At 35.3% G+C, this 9,736-nt stretch overlaps 1 long non-coding RNA gene across 1 annotated transcript; it reads left to right on the top strand.

The window, feature by feature from the left end:
• The first annotated feature begins 706 nt into the window (after positions 1-706).
• On the top strand, positions 707-1,047 carry LOC147492401 (uncharacterized). Its single transcript, XR_015199343.1, has 2 exons — positions 707-830; positions 916-1,047. It is a non-coding gene; the product is annotated as an uncharacterized LOC147492401 (long non-coding RNA).
• The last annotated feature ends 8,689 nt before the right edge of the window (positions 1,048-9,736 follow it).

Raw genomic sequence — 9,736 nt, 5'->3', positions numbered from 1 at the left:
GCCCAATGTAAAAGGTTCATGTAACTTGGCCCAAGAGAAGTCCACGGATCTAGGGAGTATAACACGTGGAGGAACACAGATGGAAGGATAGGGTGAAAGATCAAGGGTTGAGAAAAGACCGCAGAGTAGAGATATAAAAGAGAAAGAGGGAGAGAAAATAGAAGAGGAAAGAAATCTAGGTCATAACAAGTTTTAGGAAATATAGGTCATCATAGATAATAAACGCAATATGAGATACAGGTATACTTATATGGAAGCATGTTACTCAACAACAACTAACTGTGACTGCACCATACCATGCATACACTACACCATTTAGGCCAAATAGGAGCCCGTTTCTGTTATGCCCGTCTCAAAATTAGGATAAAAGTTCAACAGTTTTCTTCACAATTTAGAGACGGGCCTAACAAAAATAGGCCCTAACCGGTTCCTGTTTGGCCCAAATGGTGTAGTGATACTACTCGATGTGCATGTAATTAGTAGAAACAGACATGTTCAATCAATCTCCAATCAAAGACCATTAATACTGAGTAGTTGAGAATGCTCCCCTTGACCCACGTCAGCCCCCCTTTTTTCTCACAGACTGACACATCAGATTTTATCTAAAAAAATGAATTCTACACCCTTTTTTTAGCAATTTCAATTGTTCGTAGCCCAAAATACATAAAAACCCAAAATAGATAAGTAGATAAAACCTCTTTATTAAATCTTATCTCCTCTCTTCAAACTTCTCTCTTATTCTTCTCCCGGCAGTAATTAGATGTGTATAGAGTTTAGATTCTTACGAACCCGATCCGGTTCCACCAAACCCTTCGAATCAGACCCAGCAGGTGAGATTATTTTTTTATATGCATGTTGACCGTTTGATTTTTTTTTTCGGGTTTCATTAATTTATGATAATGTAGTTTCTTTCAGGTGTTGAAGATATTGAAGGGAGTGAATTCTTTTATTCCTCATGTAGTTCTTGCAAGCACAGTGTTGGCTCTTATTTTCCCACCTTCTTTCACTTGGTTTACAACAAGGTTAATAAATTTGTTTTTATTGGAAGTGGTTGCGTTTATGATTCAATTTGTTTACTTAGTTTTCAATTTTAGAGATAAGCTGAAAATTATGCACTTGACCTTTGTGCTCTCATGCGGTCACCAACCCTTCCTTGAGGAAATAGTCGTGATGGAAGGAGTTGGACACTTCATCAACGAGGAAAGGGCAGAAGAAATCAGTACACACATTTACAAGTTCATCAAAAACTTCTAAATTGCTTTATTATGCTTTCTTGAGGTAGTTGTAAGATGAAATTATGACACTTCATCGAGCAAGAAGGCTGGATAGTTTTCTTTTAGGACTTCATCAGAAATTATTTACAAATTTTTCCTCCCAGAATTATACTTCATCAGCAGCTTATTTTGCAAAATGAAGCTTCTCTGTGTAACTCTTATTGTGCTTAATACAAGTTGGTGTTCATGCAACTCTTCTGAGTTGTTTTGGCGAGACAAATCAGTCCTTCAGTCAATATCAGATAGCATCTTATGAAGGTATAGGCATTGTAATGAGAGCCAAAATAACCAAACTCCATAAAATGCCATGAGGATTCTTTATAAAGCTTTCAAAATTTTGTTGAATTACAATGGCAAATGTCATCCTGGAAAGTGTCTCATAACACTATGGGTCAAAAACAGATAGCATGCAAATATGCAATGTGATTCAGATCAAATGATTTAAGCAAACATATTCTATCACCTCGACCAATCCATATTGAGAACGTAGGAATAATTGAATTAGCTCCAGAGGTAATAGAGATGGTTGAAGAATACATTTATTATTAAAATACATGTTTACTAAAAGGGAAAAGCAAAAAATGACAACTTCGAAAGTGGAAAACCTTAGAATCTACTCGGGTTTTGGAAACCCATCATCTGAAAACCCATCCTTACATTCAGATTCTATATATATGGATATTGTATGTAAGTCGGGGAAACTGTGGAAGACGCTGTAAGTTGTATAAGGAGATGAAGAAGAAGGGAATTGTATTTGATGTGGTGGCTTATAATACGGTTCTTCATGCTATTGGTATATCTGAGGGTGTTGATGTTTCAATTACGCTGTATAAAGAAATGATAGAGTTGGGATGTAAACCGAATATTGTTACTTATAATATCATTGTAAAGCTTTTGTGTAATGATGATTAAACTGTTAAGCATGACTGTGGTAAGAGGATTGCTCAGTTCTAATTTTTTTATGGCGGTCAGATATAGTAGTCAATGATATGTTGAATTGCAATGGGATGTTTGGCTAATCTTATGGAGATTGGTGTAGAGAATATACAAATTAAGGTTTATTTCTGATAGATGTAATTAAATTCATTGGTGATGTGGCAGCAGCTAACATCAACCAAAGCGATCCTGCGGATTGTGGTTTCGCCACGCATAAATTAAGGTGGGACTTTTCTTTACTGGACTACTGCATATGAATCTATATTCTCAATCACATAATTTGTGTTAGATTCTGTGAAGTGTAATCTGAAATGAATCTATTAGTTTCTTCTGTTTCTGTAAATTCAGTCTTTGTGAAGATAAACAAAGATGGTCATTTTGAGAAAAGTATAAGTAGCTCAAACAGAAGGGGTAGGAACAGTTCCAATTTCTTTCTCAGTAATCAGTTCAAAATTATCCTAAAGAACGTACCAAAAATGAAGGTAAATCCACATCTATGACTTTAAGGCGCTCTGTCAAAAGGCTTTGTGTCATTGTAACAAATATCCCAAACAGATTCCATAGCATCTTTCGCAGCTGCTTCAGAGCAATTTGGATTAAATTTGAGTGACTGCAGAACTCTTCTTTTGATACATTCCTTTACACATCAATAAACAGAAAAACAAAAGTTAGTAAATCTGAAACAACTCCTTTTACAGAGTGAAATTCTTATTACCAAAGTACTGAATTAGTCCACGCTCATGGTTTTGAGAACCCATTGCTCAAACTTGAACACAACCGATTGGTCGGACAAGCTGCTTTATGATGCGCTCGTTAACGGTAATTCACTTCTTTTCATTTCAGCAAGATAAGTCTCACTTTTCTATAAATATTTAGTCCAATTCACTATTAAAACTGACTAGCAATGGATGACACAAATATAGCTTCAATGTTTGTGGTAAATGGTGGTTAATGCATTAGATTGTAATGGCTACTACTAGACTGGATACAACGTGGTTATGTTGATCCACCCACTTGAGGTAGCCATATATTGGACTCAGATCTTTTTGGTTTATCTCTACACTCATGATGAACCCTTGCTTTTGGCCGTTGCTGGTGAATTTGAGAGTGTTAGGTTCAATGTTGATTCTCATTCCACTATTAGACTCTGAAATTGCTCGATAAATGGAATGAATGAGTAATGAAAACAGGGAATGGCTAGCAGCCTTCAAATAGTTAGTTGTTTTGATGAGCTCATTGAATTCTCCGCTCCGTTCAGAACTCTGTTCAAGTTTGTCAAGTCAAGTACGTGTAATCAGGTTGGAAGTGTCAAGTGAGCTAACTCTCTTCGAGTTTGTTACTTACTTTTGCAATTATTGTTATCTGTATTAACGATCACATCCTACAATCACTGCACTATCTGTTCTCTGCTTTAGTCAGGCTATAAACATAATCTCAACCGCTTGCTGTGTCTCGCAAGATATGTGCCATTTGTTTGCAGAAGCAACTGAAGGAGATGAAGAGGTTGTTCTTGCTGCAGATTGCTCAAGTCATTGACACGATATAGCTTTAAATCCTTCCAAGCTCATCTTCCATCCAATTCTCAAATTTGCTTCGTTGAATGTTGTGATACGCCTGGGCCGGCCTTGGTTGTGATATCATAAGCGGTTTGAGCTGGTGAAAGATTAAACAGAACCATCTTCATGTTAGCGTTATCCCTCACATGAGGAGAGAAAAAGAGCTGATTTCTGCGTGGCGAATTGAAAAACCATTCATTATTATGCCGTGTTTTAAAACTTTTATCTGACGGTCATTTGTTGTTTGTTAACTAGGTCTCTTGCCAAGATCATTCTCTATGTATGCGGTTACCTTATCATCAGGATTGTTTCTTCTTGCGAAACCTGCTATGGCTACTTCGATTGGTACCGCAGTGTCATCCTTTATCGGGCCATTTTCAGCCTCGGGTCGTTCTTCTTCCGGTTACATTCTATTGTTTGAAGAGAAGTTTCAACAAAGTGTTCCTGTTAGCTGCTGCTACTTCTGTCGACTTAAAGAGATAAGGCGAAGGGAGCCTAACTTACGGCTTCCAAGCCTGGCGCGAAGCGAAGGGATTTCACCTGTGATCAGATCAGTGGGCAACCATAGTCTACTTTTTTCGTGGTGTTGTTGACATTGTTGAAAGCTAATTTTTAAGTAGGCCTAGCTTTTCGGAGCTGCTCCCAGCTCACACTATGGTGGAGGAGGTGCCGTGAAGATCTAGGAGTGTGAGCAGTACGAGCTGAAAGGCCTGAGTAGACTCCTAAAAACTCAACTTGAACTCACACTTTTCTCAATCTTTAAAAGACAAGAAACATCAAAAGTTTGTGTTAAGGAGCAATAATGTTAAAACCCATAACCCATGAAGATGAATACACTTCACTGGGTGATCTTAAGATTGAGATAGATAGAGACAGTCCTTCATTTTTCATGTGTTTTTAGCTGTATATAGTGAACTCTGCAACCCTCCCCGCTGATCATTAGACAGGTTTGTTTTTTTTCTCTTTTTCAGTCTCTATGTATATCTGCATTTTTGTGTTAAAAGAATGAATTTTTATCACATTTTTGTTTTTTTTAATCATTTTGGTGACCAAATGAAGAGGAGTGATAATAATTCATGATTATTTTTTTGGAAGAATAATAAGCTACACCATTTTATTGTGTTTGATGGTTTTGTAGTTTGTAGTATTCATTTATAACTTGAATGTTAAAATGAAATGGAAGTTTAGGCTAACCCATAGTACCCTATAAGCACAATCCAGAGTTGGGAAGAAGTTGTTCACTGCGAAAGAGAAACATTTTATTTTTTGTTTTTACTTTTAATTTCTTTCATGTACAATGTGTGTGTTAGTATAGTAGTAATAACATATCATTTTGGAATTTGGAAGTTAGGTAATGAACCCAAAGGATATAAATATTAAATAGGCTCAAAAGTCCAGTGAGGAAATCAGAGGAAATTGTTATTTAAGTTTATTTTTAGGCGTACTATTTAAGAATATATGCTTATAAGATTGTGATTTGCATATATTTGAATTATTATTTTTTGTTAGTGGAGTTAGCACAAGCCACAAGGTGAAGAATTTGGTTGGTCTTGGAAGCCACCAAAAATTCGATAAATAGTTTACAGAAAGCGTTGATAAATAGTTATGATATTTGTGGGACGGGTTTTCTCAATGACTGAAATTTGTATTTACTAATTCACTAGAATGCAATTATAGAATAACCAATAGTGTTAAAGATCAAATGCATTCATGGGATTGATGCTACAACATAATCGCCAAGTTAGTCTGTCCAAATGCTTCATCAAGCAATTTGAGAAAGCTAAGGTAGGACTCTCATCTAGATTTGGAATTGACATCGATTTGAGAGCTTGCAATCCCCTTCAAAAAATATTAGAAAAACATAAACCCTTCAAACAAAGTATGCAATGAATCATTAGCTATCAATATACATATATTATTTATTCAAGTGGACTTTAGGTTTTTGAGTAATTAGCTATCTATGTAGCAAGTCCGGACATAGGCCGGGCCAAATGGCTAGTATATATAGACGCCTTAGTATAGCCAAGAATTTTCGAACCGAAGACTTGCGAGAGATTAGCGGGTTGCTGGGATTGCATTTAACATAAATAACACATGAAATATACAAGTTTGACTTTGAAGTCCTGACCAATGTAGACAAAGTATGATCAATTGGAAAAGGACGAAAGTAAACCAAAGTGTTGTAGCAGGAACTAACTACCACGAGCAAGCAAGATAAATTGATCTGCTTTTCCAGAAGACAGTGTAATCTAAAACATTCTCTCACAATCTAACAACTAATATTCGATAGGTGAATAATACTGATGGACCAATAAACTCGTACTAAGGTTTAGTTAAAATTTATGCTGCTATCGAAAAGAAAAACTTGAGTTAGAAGAGAGAACCACCAGAGTAATAAAGAGAGACTTTTTGAAATCACAGCTTTGCAATAGACTATTAGATCTCCTGTAGAGAGAAAGCAGTAGAGATATGCAGAGGTGTACGTGAGATCAAGAAACCAAAGAACTAGCCAAAGAAAACGGCTAGGGTTTACAGGGGATCGACCTTAACTGATACCATAAAGAGAAAGATAATTGGATGATTTATTCTTCTTTGTTAGAGGTATATATATACAAGTCATGTAATACATAAATAGAAATTAAATAAATCACAAAGAATATTTCACAAAATACAACATTGGATACACATATTATTCTGTATGTGTATCCAGGTTTTTCTTCCACCCAAAGGCTAGGAGACTATAGAATTATTTACATCTACGAAGATGGTGGGCGCCTCAAATCCATAGTACTTAGCTTGCTTGGCCACTAAATTGCTAAGACGGATTCCCAGCATCGACACTGTCAGATACCAATAGAACTCCTGTAATCTTAAATGAATCTCTACATTAGATGATTGACGCGCTACGAACTTCAGCTGTTTGGGGAAGAGTCGGATATATTGTTCAAGTTCTATTATGACATTCAATATAGACACGGAAGAATTCTGCACAATGCCACATCTAGGAGGCCGTTGTCCACACTCGATAAAAAGACACTATTGTAGGACTCGTGGAAATGGACGGACTCTTATGCTATTGTGATAACCAGAGAACAGGCCCATAGGACATACTTGGGGATTAATTTAGCTTCTAGTTTGGGTCGGGAGATAATTATGGCTTAAGGACAAACCGGGTTGACCACTGCTGAAACATGATATTACCCTCATTTAAGTTTTTATCAGTTAAATAAAAATCCCACGTAACTTTTCAATTTTGTTTTTGACCCTCAGCACACTCACATTTTATGTTAGGACTAATATGAGAAATTTCATTTATTTCATGTTGTACATATGCATAGTGGTGTTTGCATATTTGTTGGACGCATGCATACTGGTGTGTACATTTGTGGTAGTAGCATAGTTCGGGATTTTGGAATTCTCGGAATTCCGACAAATCCAAAAATCGAAATTCATAATATTTCGACCCATATCATATTCGGAATTTCGATTAATTTTGGAATTATCAATATTTCGACCCTATATTGTTTTTTCTGGTTTTTTTGAAAAACCGAAATATTGGGCAGAATTCCGATATTCCGTTCAGAATAAAAAACAATGAGTAGTAGTGTTTGCATGTTTTTTGCACACGTGCATAATAGTGTATGCATATGTGGTATACACATGCATAGTAGTGTTTGCATGTGTGTATATATATACATTCATAATGGTGTGTGCATGTTGATATACACATGCAGTGCATATCATACATGCATAATAGTAGTGTTTGCATGTTTGTTGGACACATGCATATTGGTGTGTGTTTGTGTGGTAGTATTGTTTGCATGTTTGTTGCACACATACATAATAGTGTGTACATGTGTGGTATACACATATATAGTAGTGTTTACATGTGTATTATGCATATGTATACTACCACACATGTATAGTAGTATTTGCATGTGTATTATGCATATGTATACACACAGTGGCGGAGCCAAGGGTATGCAAGGGTGGGCAAATGCACATACTGAACTTTCCCAAATAAAATTAAAAAAAAAAAAAATACAAGTTATATATACTTAATTACTTATGTGTATTGGTTTGTTTTTTTCAAAGGCGTAAAACTTTACTATGGTGCTACCCCAATTGTGTTGTTTTGTTGTCACTTGATTTAATTAAGATTTACTAATTGGGTTGGACTTTCATCACTAACTTTCGAGCACCTTAGAAAAAATTCTAATTAATTAGAAAGAAAATAAAATCTTCGTTCTTCCTACTAAAATTTGTCAAGTGTGGCTTGTGTCATTGATTCATTGAAAAACTATAATCTTTCGTAAGTTCTCTCATCATAATCTCTAAACAACTGTTGAGAAAGTATTTTCAGCTTTGCATATTGTAAATAATCGACTTTGGAATCATATATATGAGATGAGGGGTTGAATGAATGCCTAGTAACATATATTGAGAATGAGATATTTAAAAGTGTTGATTCTGAGGTGATTATGCATCGCTTTAAGAAAATGGGTACTCATCGTGGAAACTTGTAATTTTTTTTGTTTGATTTTGAGCTTTTGGAAAACTTTATTTTTTGGATAATTAATATACACATGTTTGGAATTTTCAAGTTTTGGTGTTAAGAATTTTGAGTTGTTTTTCTATATTAATTTGCCCACTCATAACTAAACACCTGGCTATGCCACTGTATACACATATATAGTAGTGTTTGTATGTGTGTTATACACATACATAATAGTGTGTGTATGTTGGTATGCATATGCAATGCATATCATACATGCATAGTGGTATTTGCATGTATATTAGAAAATGTCATAATTGGTAGTAATAAAAAATAACTTGCTGACGTCAGCCCGAAAATATCTTTATAGTGAAATTATTAATGATAGATGCCCGTTTTAGTCCTAAAACTGTAATTATTTGTCAACCAGGTCTAAAACTGAAATTATTTGTCAATTTATGTGTTTGGGCCTAAATTTATATTGTGATAGCATGGATCGTGATAAACTAGTCATTTGGATCCAAAAGGACTATCTAAACCAGGTTTGGGTCAAAACGCATGTCATCATTTTGACTCCTATGAGGTTGTCTTGGGCTAGGTATATTCATATTGGGGACTAGAAACTCGTGTGAAACCCATACAAGTTTGCAATGACAATTTGTTATTTCGTGTGTATTACAGAAACTTGTTCCTATACAATCTACGGATGGGTACATAACTAGAGTTGATGTTCTTATATTATGGTGAGAATACGAGATGGTAAGATGTAATGCTTCCTTAGTCCTCTTTCTTTTGTTTTTTCTTATTTTTTCCTATTTTGTACTGAGGTTTTTAGTGCATCCCCTTCTTTCACACTACTAATAATCTCAGTAAAATCTCTTTTTTACTGAGCCAAAAAATAATAATAGTAGTTGTTCGAAGATATAGAAACCAGAGGCTAGGGACTGTACAGAATTCTTTATATATCTATGAAGAAGATGTATACTTCAAAAAGGCGTAGTATTGAGCTTGGGCACCAAATTGCTGAGTCTGATTCCGACGTCTCTCCTACAGATATTTTTAGAGCTCCTATAATACTAAACAGTAGAGGTCTACATTGGATTATTGATGTTATGATCGATCTACAAGAATATGTTTGAGGTCTACATTGGATTACTGATGATGTGATCGATCTGCAAGAATACGTTCAAATTCTTTTTTGATATTCAATATAGACACAGAAGAATTCTGCATAATACATCCAGGAGGCCGTGCACTCGATAGGAAGGCACTATTGGTATGGGACTCGTGAAAATGGAAGGACTATTATGTTGTTGTGATAACTCCTATATGTTGGGGTTTATACCAATGTCAATCGATTTCCCCACTACACAGATAACTTGTATTTGAAAACAATCCAACTCTAGACAAATTCTAAATATCAACTACAACCTATATTAACATGCTCAACTCGCTAAACAACTATTAACAACAAA

Source organism: Coptis chinensis, chromosome 6 (assembly GCF_015680905.1).
Source record: "Coptis chinensis isolate HL-2020 chromosome 6, ASM1568090v1, whole genome shotgun sequence".
Classification (NCBI taxonomy): Eukaryota; Viridiplantae; Streptophyta; class Magnoliopsida; order Ranunculales; family Ranunculaceae; genus Coptis; species Coptis chinensis.
Note: the sequence above shows the minus strand (reverse complement) of the source record. Positions and strands in the feature narration are given on the sequence as shown.